Genomic DNA, 15,031 nt, shown 5'->3' on the forward strand with positions numbered 1-15,031 from the left:
TTGTGGTAGCTCAAATCTTCGATCTGGCGACTGGTGGAGCCAAAATTGAAGAGAGAGAGAGAGAGAGAGAGAGAGAGAGAAAACCGAAGAGAGGTGAGAGAAAGAGAAGTTAGCTTAATTAAGAAGTTAAATCTAGATTTTCCCATATTTATAGAACAGCGGATTTCGTCGACGAGCCAGACCTTCGTCGACGAGTCCTTCACAAATTTCATCAACGAAATCCACTCCTCGTCGACGAAATTCAGTCGGCTAAAAAACCCCTCTCAGTATTTTTTCGTTGACGAGCCCCCTGTGTTCGTCGACGAATTCTCTTAAGCCTTCGTCGACAAATCCCCTGTATTCATCGACGAAGTCCTACTGATCCCCTTTTTCGTTTTCCTCCCAAAGTTCAATGTTGTCGACGAACGCTCTGCTTCCTTATGTTCCCGGCTTCCATTTCCCTCTCTTTTATTATTTAAATACATTTTATTCGGGTTGTTACAGATAACATTATAAAAATTCCTAGCATAGCATATTTCCCTTACCTTATCTCTGAAAAACCCCTACTGTACTCTAACCTTATACCCGTAGGGCTCTCCACTCAATACTCTGAAAACCACATCCCCCAGAACAAAACATCAGTATTTCTTCGTGTATATCTTACCCTGAGATTGGGACGAAATCCAAACCAACTTCTCCAATGATCAACTCCGGCAGACTTACAAAGAACTTTGCCAAGAGAGTCGTGGTAGCCTCAGATCTTCGATCCGGCGAGAAAAAGGCCCGAAATCAAAGAGATAAGGAGAGAGGGACGTAAAGAGAGAGAGAAGAGGATTTCCTGCACTGAAATTTCGTCTAAAATCTGGGTTTTCACTATTTATAGAACCGGATTTGTCAACGAGACACGTCACATCGTCGATGAGTCCTTTAATAATTTTGTCGACGAACTTCCTCCCTCGTCGACGAATTTCAGACTGTCCCAAAAACCCTTTTCGGTATTTTCTCGTCGACGAGGGGTAGCTTCGTCGACGAGGTCCCCTGTGTATTACTTCCGAGTTATTTTATCCAAAATGCAATGTAATCAACGAAGCCTGCTGCCTCCTTCCGTTTCTATTTCCATTTCCCTCTCTTTATTATTTAAATACCATTATTTCCCAGGTCGTTACATAAACACTGCTTTATGGGTGTATTGACCACAAACAATTTGAAAATTTTGTAAAAACATTGATGTTCTTAAGAAAACCTATGCAAGTTTTTAATGAAAAAGTGATTTTTTTAGAGAACCCATGAAAACTCTTAATAGAATATCAACCAATGTAGAGACCCGGTGAATTATATTAATTAAATAATAGGAGGAGGAGAGAAAAAGGAAATTGTAAATTTGGAATTCAACAAGGTCTCGTCGACGAACGTAGCGCATTCGTCGATGAACACGCTTGATGGGATCGTCGGCGTGGACACGCGTCTCGTCGACGAGAAGTTACCGAGGGGCTATTTTCAGTTCTGAATTTCGTCGACGAGGAATAAGCGTTCGTCGACAAACTCCCTTTGTGGTCTTATCGACGAGGTGACGTGTTTCGTCGATGAGTGCAGGTGTATAAATAGCCTGAACTCAGTTTTCACCGTAGAATTCATGCGAAGAACTTCTCTTTCTCTTTCCTCTTCGGTTATCCTTCCTTCTCTCTAAGATTTTGGGTCCGTTCTTTGCCAGATCAACGATCTGAAGCCACCACGCTACTCCTGGGGAAGTTCTCTTCAAGTCTACTAGAGTAGATCGTTGGTGGGGCTAACTTGGACTCCATCCCAGGTTCAGGGTAAGGCTTTTTATTGAGTATTTGACATTTCTACACTTGACTCTATGAGTCTGATCTTGTTTTGATTATGACAAAACCAATGTTTCTCACTTGTGCATTGAGCTTCTTGAACAGGTCTATCCTTAGCATGCACTATTGGTAGTAACTTAAGCAAGTCATACGGACTATAAAGATCAAACTTCAATGATGGCGCTTGGAGAAGCAAAAGGAATGAAGACCTATTTTCAATTGTATTTGCATTCATTTTTATTTTGGTCTGTAATAATTCATATCGTTCTGTAATAATCTCTGCATGTCATGCATGTAGGTTTTGTAAGCTCAAAATGACCATAGAATGACCATAGGGGCTGAAAGAATTTAGGGCACGCTCCGAATTTTTGGGACTATCTCAAAATGGCCTTAGTAAGACCATAGTAAGACTTTAGGTCCCAACACTCACACACATAGCATATAATATATAGGTGTGTTGAAATTGTGCTTAAATTGAACATTTCCAAACAACTTGAGAGAGCTCGGGTGACCGAACCCTTAGAGTTCAAAACTCCTCGGGCGCCCGAACTGTTGATAAGTCAACAGTTGACTTGGGCTCTTGGGTAGCCGAACCTCTTTTGTGCGTACTATCCACGGGCGCCCGAACCCCTCGAAAGGGATAGTTTACCAACTTGGGCGACCGATCATTTTAGTTCAAAAAAGACCTCGGGCCACCAAACACATGAGTTTGGGCCACTAAACATTAGACCGAGCACCCGAAGTTATGAACAAAGGCTACTGAGTTTGATTCAGGCTGCCGAAGCTCTAGATGGGCGACCGAACTTGTGATGACCCAAATATATATATATATATATATATAATTAAAGTACAGTAATAATAAAATAATAAAAATGGTCATTAAGTTAATATTAATACAGAAGTGTTTTTCTGTAGGATCTTTGATTCTATGTTTGATGCCTAAGAAAGACCTTATCTTAGCGAGTGCTGAGAGACCATTGCGGCTCAGTCGCTCCCTAGAGGTCGGCCTGGTCAAAATGGAATTTCATAGGATAAACAGGATAGACACTGTTTGTACACGTAAATAAATACATAAAATAATGTTTTGACTGACATAATTTGTAAAAATATATGATAAAATAATAATAATATAGGTATCCTATGCGGGGCCCACAAGACTGTATGGGGCCCACATGAGTCCCGAAGCCATGCGGAGGTTTACACGAGTCTCGAAGCTGTGTAGGGCTAATAAAATCGTATGAGAATTATTGGAGTTACGTAAGATTCGTTTGGGTCTTGAAGTGGTGTGGGGCCCACATGAGTTTTCAAAATTCAAATTTAATTCTTATTTAAAAATAAATAATAAAATAAATAAATACTAAAAATGGTTCAAAATTAATAACAATGATAATAATAATGATAATAATGATTAAGAAAAATAATAAAATAATTAATTAACTAATTAATTAATTAATTAGGTAAGTGATTAATTAAAAATTTATTTAATGGGAATGATGGCAAGCACTCCCACATGGCCTCCATCCCCATCCCATACTCAACCCATACCTTGCTCATTCCTTGACTATTCTTTAATTTTTAAAAATTATAATTTCACCCATCTCCTCATACTTTTATAAATTTCATTTCTCCCCTAAAATTTTCCTATAAATAGGGAGCTCTCAACCTTCATTTTTCACAACAATTTTTCCAAGGAAGAGAAGAATTAGTGAGTGAAAGAAATTGTGGTGGAGAGAGAATTTTTGAGTAAGTTCTCAATCACCCACTCTTTCCGATCTCATTTCTTAGAGATAGTTACAGTGTTCGTAAGGAAGAAGGTAAGTAAATTTTGATTATGTTAGTTTTTTTTTTTTATTTAAAATTCATACCCGAGTTTATTTTATAAGTAAATTTCAATTATGTTAATTAGTTCCACAAAATTTCCATGAGTTTATTTTTACGCGTATTTAATTATACTAGTTATATCTTTAATATATTTGCATCTATTTTTGGGTTAAGAAATGTTCTAATTCCCTCGGGTAAATTTTCAGCATTTCTTTCTATTCAAAAATAAAATTATATATATTTTTAACACAAAAATTGTGTGGCATAAGTTTATTTCTACGTTTCATTTTTTTTATGAAAATATGAGTAAAGATGAGATTTTTACGATATTATTTTAAATTGCATAAATTATAATAAGATAATTTTAAAACCCTTATGGCAACGAAAGTTCAAAGTTACAGATGCTCGGTACCGCAACTTAAAGTTTATACGGATCAGAGTGCACCCACACTATTTACAGAGTGGTTATTTATGTTAGTAGATTTCTCCTGAGTGCACACCTGGTTCCGGACCAGGACTTAATAAGGAAAATCTCACTTAAAGTTTACGTACGTTGATTTAGTTTGGTCGGCCAGCCAGCTAAGTCCAGTCTTCGGACCGCACAACCCAGTCATGGGGGTAAACATGACTTACGGCAAAAAGGCCTAAGGGTGGTTTTTATAATATATGTTTATACATATTTAATTACGTGTACAAAGTTATTGATGATTTGAAGGAAAAGTGTAAGTTTTCGTGAAAAGGATTATTCTGGTGCTTAAATGACGATCTAAGGAAAACGTATAAGGAAAAGTATATGTATGTTTATCATTAAATATTTTTACAGTTTTAAAGTTAAAAATTTAATTTAACAGTTATAGTATAGGATTATAAAAATTTACTGTTGAAATTGATGACAAAAGTTTTATGCAGAAATTTTTAAATTTATATTTATTCTAAAAGCAGTCTTGAAGTTATAGTATTAAATATTGTTTTACGAAATTCTTTAAAAGCTCATTTTGGCCATACACTAATAATAATCTTATTTACTTACTGAGCGTTGTCTCACCCCAATCATATTTTATTTCAGATAACTCTGAAGGACATGTCAGAAATCAGGCTTAGCAAGCATGCGGGTGGGGATTAAAAAAATAAAGATTGATTAGAAATATTAGTATGGTTTCAGATATTTATGTTTGTGTAATTTTTATTTTTTTGAAATAAATGATTGTAATATGGATAATTAGCGCTCTGGTTTAATAATAATTGAGTCTATTTTGCTTCCGCTATAAATTAGTAGTAAAAAGTTAATATCCCAGGCCCTTCAGGGTTGGGGTGTTACAGAACTTACTTAAAGACCTTTTCAGTCTGTGTCTGGTCGGGCGACCGGACCTAGGTTTAGCCACCTGAACCTCAGCAGGTTAAAATTATTTTAACCCCGGTAAAACAAGGTTAATTCGAGCTAAATGCATTTTAATCATTTGGGACTTTTTTAATGATTCACATCATATCCCAAACGGTTATATTTTTACCCCTAACTCTAAATATGAGTTCATTTGCAAGATTAGCAAGGGATTAGCAAGTAGATTAGCCAAAAAATCATCTTTTTTGAAAATACACTTTTTAGCCAAATACTCTCAAATTTCCATTCCTTTAATAAATTCTGAGATTGTGAGAGCTCATTTTGTGTGAGTGTGATTACTAAATCTTGCTAAAAACTACCACTTGCTTGTGTGATTGAGATATTATATTTGGGGAGTTTAGCTTAGGTTTATCCTACAGATTTTCATACTATAAATCTTGTGTTGAGATAACCTAGTAAGCTTAGGATATTTGCACTGTTATTGCAAGTGTCCAATAGCTTTGTTTTTGGTTGTGCAAAGATATTTTCAAACAAGAAAAATATTTTCAAACTAGTAGTGTGCCTATTTCATAGAAGAAAATCTTCTTGAATTAGTTTGATTATCTGATTCATATCTTTGAAATACTGATTTGCTATTGATTTGTGCTTTGCTTAAATTCCAAGGTATTGCTTGTTTAGAACACTCTTGAACATTATTGTGATCATATCTTGTTGAGTGTTATTTGCACATATATACACATCACTGAGCTTACATGACCTACATCATTGATGTGTATGTGATTGATTAAGTATACTACGCGTATTGGGGTATATATCTGCTTTACATGAAAGCATAATCACTGTACCATTTAATTGAGTGAATATTGTTGTATTTCTAGGTGTGGCCTGAGGGGGCGGTAATCCAACCTAGTAAGGATTGTGTAGGTTAAGGTCAGCCCTGTGTTAATTGACCTGGTTGTAATAGTTTAGGTCAGCCCTGTGCTAATTGACCTGGTTTGTTTAGGTGTTGCTCCACCCATTTAAGTGAGCAATTGTAGTGGTAATTCTTATGCTTGTTAGTCAAGGCAAGGACGTAGGCACAGTTGGCCGAACCTTGATAACATATCGTGCGTGTACATTATATTTTCCGCACTTTACATTTCTGCACGTGTATGTTATAGCGCATGATTTAAATTCCACATATTATACTTATTAGCGCATTTGGGTAGACTGACCCTAGGTTGTGAATATACTGTTGCTGAACTAGTTGAACCTAGGGGAGAAATTTTTAAACACTCAATTCACCCCCCCTCTTGGGAATACACCAAATCTAACACCTATAATTGTAGAAAAGATAGCATTTGAGAAAATAAAGCAGAAATTTTTCATGAAAATTATTATTAATTAATAGTAGATTAATTTTCAGACAGCATGTGTTATGTTTAAGTATATTTGGGAAAATACTACTGTTAGACAGGAATATATTTTTAGTGTAAAATGTCAGAAAATGTAATTCTAGAACAGATTTCATGTTTTTATTCAGTTTGTATGGCATGAATATTATTTCACGTATATTATATTATGTTAAGTCAGATTTACAAAAAAGACATGTTTACAGTTATTTTCAGGAATAACATGGATAATATAGGAAATTATGATTTCAGAATATATGATAAACAATAAATATGCTCAATTTAGTATCTATGATATGTTCGGTGCAAGGCCGCAGTTATGTATGTTATCCGGCGCAACGTCGTGATTATTTATGTTATGACAGAATTTAGAAAATGCTATTAATCTATTTATGTTAAAATAGTATATGATCATATACTATATGTTATAGAACCCGGATGATAGTTCAGATCAGTTTTCAAAAGCACGGTACCATAGCTATACAATTTAGTTATGTTCAGACTTGTGCTAACCACCCCTGCCAGTAGAGGGGGTGGGAGATGAATAGTCGATGTGGCTTTCAGTGTAGAGTTGTGGACGTCCTCCTAGCACTTCGAAACTAGGGTGTGGCGGGCTCATCGTACTTACAGACATTTTGACTTGACAGTGATTGGCCAACCATTGTCGGGTCCCACCTTCGGGCTGCACAACCCGTCATGGGGGGTAATACATGACACCAGCTAGCTATTCATCTTGGGTATATATCAGTACTACTATTTATAGCATATGATTTTATGAGCATTGAGATACAGTATGATGTATAACTATAAAATTATATGTTTATTAGTTATGATATTATCAGTGTTTTTAGGCATGTAATATGTACTGTATATTTATTTTAGCATGTAAATATTCATGTTGCCACACAACTGTATTTAGTTTATTTCCCTTATTGAGAGGTGTCTCACCCTAACTCTTAACCATTTCAGGGAACCCAGAAAGACAGGTGGACTGAGCTCCGCGCCATTGAGGCAATTGTTCTACCTTGCTAAAAGGTTCTACCTTGCTAGAAGGGTGAGTTTTGAACTAGGGTCAGTAAGTTTTTGAAGTAAGATCCTAGTTTTATCTTTTGGTGTGTTTGAAGATTGTATATATACATCTATAGAAATATGATGGAATGTAAGTAACTCTGGTATTGTATTTTATGGTTGGTTGGATGAAATTTATATTTATCGCTACTTAGGTGTCCGCTGTGTATGACAGGTGTGTCCTCGTCACCCACGAGTTCGGGTTGACTTTGTTATGTTATAAGTTAATGGTATTAGGGTATTTAATGTGATTGATTATATGGTAAGATAAGCAGGACGTAATTGATGATATGGTAAGATAAGCAGGACATTACAACCAATGTGGTACTCTACCATGTGTAAAGATAGTTAGACATTTGGAATCACCAAAGAAATCAAGAGAGAGTGCAAAATTAGCACTCTTAGGAATTGGCAATTGACCACATGCAAGGGTCAATCAACCGCCTGTAGCCAACGACTACAATTTCAAAATGGAGTGAGGCCGATCGACTGCCTACATATGTTGGTCGAGTGTCTAAAGAAGAACTTCGACATAAACATGCAATTTTAATATTCTAGCATGCTTTTTATTATGTAATTATGATAAAAACATGTTCTACTATTCCTAACATGCAATTTTGAACAATTTTGACATAGAAAAGTAGAGAAATTATGCAGTACAAATTATAACATTAACAAAAACACATATATGCTTGAACATACCAAAATCAATCATATGTATGGAAATGAACGAACTAAAAGGTTTGACATTGATTTTTTTGAAGAAAAACCCTCCGCAGATCAAGTGGAAGTTCCCTTATTTCAAATCACGCTCCCAAAGCCCCTTTGCAAAAGAAGAAGATTATGAAATTTCTTCTTTCTCTCCTTCAATAGAATATTCTTATAGAACCTACGAATTGGTCTTGAAATCCTCACTTTGCCCCCCACTCAAATGTCTAAAATCTTCCATAGAACTTCCTTTTATAGACCTTCAATGGAAGGAAGGGAAAATCATTTTGAATATGAATTTCAAAAAATATAAACTTGAAAACAACTATCCATAACTGCCAACAATCACCGACCATTAACTGTCATGAACAACAGTTGACATATGACATCAATGAGACACACGATTGGTGCAAAATCTCTAACCAATTGCATAAGGCAAGCCAAAAATTCAAATTTCAAGCAAGTTAGTTGATCACTTTGGTCGATTGCCTGCAAAATGGGGTCTAATGGCTAGTATGGAGGGAAGGTTGGTTGACCACCCGAAGAGGTCGATCGATCACCCAATGCAATTTTAGCCTTTTTTCTTTATTTCTTTTGATATTTGAATCTTCACTTGGGTTGAATTTTGTTTAGCTAAATATTGACTATCGACATAACCCATCAAGCCAAATCTCTTTATAATATTCTAGAATTTGAGATTGATCAAGAGACCTGCCACGTGTCTCATGATCAATCTCAAACATGTGTCGAGCGTCTGACATATGCAAAAACAATTGTGAATTAGAAGTTAATCAAGTAAGCAATTAATATGTGATTATGAACTATAAGTAATATAATAGACTAAGGTAAAAAAAAAAAAAAAAGTATTTACAAACATTAAATTGCACTTTTTTAGGCATTTTATTCTTGCATATTGGAACATATTCCATATTCAATGCTTATGAATTCAAACTCCATTGGCAGAGTGTTGATTAGGTTTTAATGGCGGGATATTATGAATAAAAGAAAGATACATACATATATATATATATATATGTGTGTGTGTGTGTGTGTGTGTGTTGCTTGGGATAAACTTATAAAGTTTAAAGAGGATAGGAATTTACATTTGAAGGATGATTTTAGTTTATGCCTTCAGCCTAAATAAGTGTTTCTAATAAATACACTTCCAAAGTACATGAGAGAATTAAGAATTTTATCCATTGCAATTTGCACCCCTCAAGTGTGTGTGTGTGTGTGTGTGTGAGAGAGAGAGAGAGAGAGAGAGATTTAGTATGCTTTCCTTACATTAAAATTATTTTATTTTTATTTATACTAATCACAATAACTATATTAAGAGACATTTCAAAATTATAATTCTGCTCAATCTAGGATTTTACTATAGATGAAGATAAAAACATATTAAAACAAATCAAACATAATAATTATCTAAATTATTATTGTAATCCTATTGTTTAACAAGACAAATGTTTCGTTGTTAGGACATATATGAATTTTACAACTTGCTTAAATTATTGGCCTATATTATAACACTAAACTTCCCAAAAATTAACTCCTCAGAGCATTTCGAGGCATGATAAAATCAACACTCAGGTTGTGAGATTATTTTTAATTTTTTCAAATATTTACTAAAGTACACCTTAGTTTTAATTTTTTTAATATTTGTATAGAATAGTTGAACAACAATTGTTGTTTATGGTGTGACTCTTATACTTTGGATTTCATAAACAAAGAAGGAAGAAAAACATAAGGGGGGCAGCACAGCAGGGACTTGTTGACGAGTGCCCTATCCTCGTTGACGAGTAGATCTCGAGAACAGAAAAATCTCAAGAGTTTTGGAGATACCGAGAGTATATTTTGAGAGTCGTCGACGAGTGGCCAGACTAGTTGACGAGTAGTCTTCTATGTCTTGTCGACGAATCCCCTGTTCTCATTGACGAGTGCGCCTGGGCTGCGAGCATATTTTTGAATTTTGAATTTGAACATTGGTGTGGTTGGGTAATCGGAGGGAATCCTCTGAGGGACTGTTATATATGTCATTCTGGGCGTATATTGACAGAGAGTGTGATCATTTTGAGAAGTGTATTGTGTACTTTGAGATTTCTTTAGTGAAATTCTTGTCATTACTTCCGTGGATGTAGGCTTTGCCAAACCACGTAGATCTTGTTGTTGTTCTTATTGTTTATCATTTTCTGGTTGTATTTCATTTACTTGTTGTATTTATTCCACTATGCTTCATATTTATCACATCCGTATCACAACAAATTGGTATTAGAGGGATTGTTGTTATGGCATTGGGATCGTCTTTTGTAAGATTTGACATCGTCAAATTTGATGGAATCAGAAACTTTGGTTTATGGCAAAGGAGAGTGAAAGATATTCTTGTACAACAAGGAATGGGAAAGGCATTACTTGGTATTCAACCAGATGGAATGGATGAGGCAACATGGGGGGAATTGCAAGCAAAGACTGCTTCTACAATTCGCTTGTGTTTAGCTGATGAAGTACTCTATCGGGTGATGGAGGAGGATTCTCCAGCGGCTATATGACGAAAGTTAGAGAGCCGGTACATGTCCAAATCTCTTAATAATAAACTTTTTCTTAAGCAACGTTTGTATTGACTTAAGATGGTTGAAGGATCAAACTTAAATCAACATATTAATGCCTTCAATCAAATTATTAGTGATTTGATGACAGTTGATGTTAATTTTGATGAGGATGACAAAGATTTGATGTTGTTAAACTCTTTGCACTCGACTGATGCCTATGAAAATCTTGTGACCACTCTTACGTGGAGAAAAGAAACTCTTGATCTTAAAGATGTAACAAGTGTTTTGCTAAATTTTCACCAAAGATTGAAAATATATGATGAAAGAGAAGGACTTGTGGTAAAGGATAATAATGAGCGAGGCAAAGGAAAATACAAACATGTATTAAGTCAAAAATCCCGAAATCAATCCAAGAAGAAGAAAGAAATCCGATGTTATAAATGCGGTAAAAAGGGGTATGTGAAATTAGAGTGTCCGAATTGGAAAAAGGGAAATTTTGAAAAACATGAGTATATTCAAAATCTGTGAATGTTGTTCAAGAAGGAGGTTCAGCGTGTAGTGATGGTGATGTTCTATCAGTTTTAGCGGGGTCAGATAATCTAATAGACTCTTGGATACTTGACTCGGTATGTTCTTATCACATGACTCCAAACAAAGAGTGGTTCAACACTTACAGGTTAGTAAATTCTGGATAAGTTCTTATGGGTAATGATGCTTCTTGCAAGATTATTGGCATAGGAAATGTAAAGATAAGAATGTTTGATGGTGCTATGAGAACGTTGTGTACTGTAAGACATATACAGGAGTTGAGGAAGAGTTTGATATCACTTGGAACTTTGGATTGTAATGGCTTTAATTATAAGTCCAAAGGTGGAATTCTGATGGTATGGAAAGGTAGTCTGACTGTAATGAAAGGGCAAAAACTAAATGAGAATATCTATACATTGCAGGGAACTACCATTATAGGTGGAATTATAGTTATAGATGCTGAATCAGATGAGACCGTCTTGTGGCATATGCATCTTGGGCATATGAGGAAACACGACATGAAGAAATTACACAAGAGGAAACTTTTAAAGGGATTGATATCATGTCAATTGGAATTTTGCAGGATTTGTGTTCTTGGAAAATAAAATAGGGCAAAGTTCAAATCAGCTATACACTAGACAAAGGGTATTCTTGATTATGTGTATTCAGATTTATGGAGCCCGGTTAGAGTTGCATCAAAGGGTGGATATGTGCATTATGTGAGTTTTATTAATGATTACTCACGGAAGGTATAGGTTTACTTCATGCGTCACAAATCAAATACATTTGCATAGTTTAAGATTTGGAAGGCTGAAGTGGAAAACCTAACAGGGAGGAGAATCAAATACTTAAGGTTAGATAATGGGATTGAGTATGCTGATTCTCGATTTATGGAGTTTTGTGCAGAGCAGGGCATCAAGAGACACTTTATAGTTCGTCGGACACCTTAGCAAAATGTTGTGGCAGAATGGATGAAACATACTTTTTTTTAAAAGGGTTCAGTGTCTTAAATTAAATGCAGGGCTACCTAAGAACTTTTGGGCTGAGGCAGTGAGTATGACTTGTTTTCTGATAAACCGATCACCAAGGGCGTCACTAGAGGGTAGAGTGACAGAAGAGATTTGAATGAGAAATGTAGTAGACTACTCCATATTGAAGGTATTCGTGTGTCCAGCATATGTTCACGTATCTAGTGAGGAGAGGTCTAAGCTTGACCCAAAGTCTTGTCATTTCATCCTTTTGGGATATCCAGAGGGTGTAAAGGGGTACAAGTTATGAGACTCAGTGGCAAAAAAGGTGGTGATCAGTAGGGATGTAGTTTTGATAAGAAGACTATGGTTAAACGTACTCAAGAGTGTGATGAACAGAAACAGGAGCCAAAAAGCTGAGGCAGTGATGAACATGTTATGCAGGTGGAGTTGGAAGCTCAGGACAACGGAAAGGATCATGGTCCTATGATTGTAAAGATTCTAGCTTGGAAAACCAGAAAGTTAACGATATTCCTATACGGAGATCCAGACGCACTATCAGATCTCCATCAAGGTATGGATTTTAAGGGTTAGTATCTTATGCTTTCCTTACTAGTTGCAAAGATCCAATTATATTTCAAGAGGCAGTGCACAATCAGGAGAAATATAGGCGAATGGGTGCGTTGATTAAGGAGATAGAATCACTACATAAGAACCAAACTTGGGATTTGGTGGAGCTTTTAGATAGGAAGAGACCGATAGATTGCAAATGGGTATATAGGAAGAAGGAGACAATTTCAGAAAAGGAAGGAAAGAAATTCAAGGCAAGGTTGGTGGCAAAAGGATATTACAGAAGAAGGGGATAGATAATGATGAGATATTTTCTCTAGTGGTCCGATATACATCTCTTAGAATTATGTTGGGGTTGGTAGCCCATTATGATTTTCATTTGGAACAAAAGTGATGTGAAGACGGTATTTCTTTACGATGACTAGGAGGAACAAATCTACATGATACAGCCGGAGGGATTCATTGAACCGAGAAAAGAAAATTTAGTTTACAGGTTGAAGAAATCTCTTTATGGGCTGAAACAGTCTCCAAGGCAATGGTATAAACGGTTTGATTCTTACATGATCAAGATTGGCTACAAACGGTGTGACTATGACTGCTGCGTATATGTGAACAAGTTCGAGGATGGTTCTTTTATTTTCTTGTTATTGTACGTCGATGACATGTTGATAGCTGCAAAATATTTAACTGAGGTGAATTGGTTAAATGACCTGTTGTATAAGGAATTTGACATAAAGGATTTTGGATCGACTAAGAAAATACTTGGGATGAAGATTCGCCGTAACAGAACTGTAGGGAGATTATGACTATCTCAGGGCGGTTATGTGCATAAGGTGTTGGAGAGGTTTAGCATGACTGATGCAAGACTACTGAGTACACCTTTAGTGAATCATTTTAAGTTGTCTACTGCAGATTGACCACGTATAGATGAGGAAATTCGGGACATGTCAAAGGTCTCCTATGCTAATGCTGTGGGGAGTTTAATGTATCCCATGGTGTGTACAAGGCCAGATTTGGCTCATGTGGTGAGTGTGATAAGTAAGTTTCTCTTTAATCCAGGAAGGCAGCATTGGGAAGTCGTCAAATGGATACTCAGATACTTACGGGATACATCGGGATATGATATCATGTTCGGCAAGCAATAGGGTTGTCCTTGAGTTATGGGGTTTGTAGATTCTGATTATGCTGGAGATATAGATGACAGAAGGTCTACAATGGGATATGTATTTACCTTTGTAGGAGGATTAGTATGTTGGAGATCCATGGTACAGTTTCTGGTAGCATTATTCATGACTGAGACGAAATATATGTCTGTTGCCGAAACTGTAAAGGAAGTCTTATGGCTTATCGATTTAGTCAAAGAGCTAGGATTACAATAAGATGGAGTGGTGTTGCGTTGTGATAGTCAAAGTGCGATTTACTTGGTAAAGAATCAGATATACCATGCTAGAACCAAGCACATTGATGTGAGGTTCCATAGGGTTTGAGAATTGATTGCTTCGGGTGAGCTTGTGTTGGAGAAAGTTCACATGTCTGAAAATGTAGCTGATATTCTAACGAAATTAGTTACTTCTACTCCATGTCTCCAATTGATAAAAGGCAGATGAACCTAACTGAGCGGTTCAAGTTCAAGGTGGAGCAATTAGATATGTTTTTCGGAATTGTCCTAAGGAGCGTATAAGGCGATGGAGATTGTTGTTTATGGTGTGACTCTTATACTTTTGATTTCATAAACAAAGAAGGAAGAAAAACATAAGGGGGGCAACACAACAGGGACTCGCCGACGAGTGCCCTGTCCTTGTCGACGAGTAGATCTCGAGAGCAGAAAAATCTAAGAGTTTTGGAGATACCAAGAGTAGATTTTGAGAGTCATCGACGAGTGGTCAGACTAGTCGATGAGTAATCTTCTGTGTTTCATCAACGAATCCCCTGTTCTCGTCGACGAGTGCGCCTGGGCTGCGAGCAGTTTTTTGAATTTTGAATTTGAACGTTGGGGGTGGTTGGGTAATCAGAGAGAAACCTCAGAGGGACTATTATTTATGTCATCCTGGGTGTGTATTGACTGAGAGTGTGATCATTTTAAAAAGTGTATTGTGTACTTTGAGATTTTCTTAGTGAAATTCTTGTGTCATTGCTTCCGGGGATGTAGGTTTTGCCGAACCGTGTAAATCTTGTTGTTTATCATTTTCTGGTTGTGTTTCATTTACTTGTTGTATCTATTCCGCTGTATTTCGTATTTATCCCATTCATATCACAAACAACAATAAAATCTCATTGTTAAATTTGTTAC

This window comes from Malania oleifera, chromosome 2 (genome assembly GCF_029873635.1).
Source record: "Malania oleifera isolate guangnan ecotype guangnan chromosome 2, ASM2987363v1, whole genome shotgun sequence".
Taxonomy (NCBI): Eukaryota; Viridiplantae; Streptophyta; class Magnoliopsida; order Santalales; family Ximeniaceae; genus Malania; species Malania oleifera.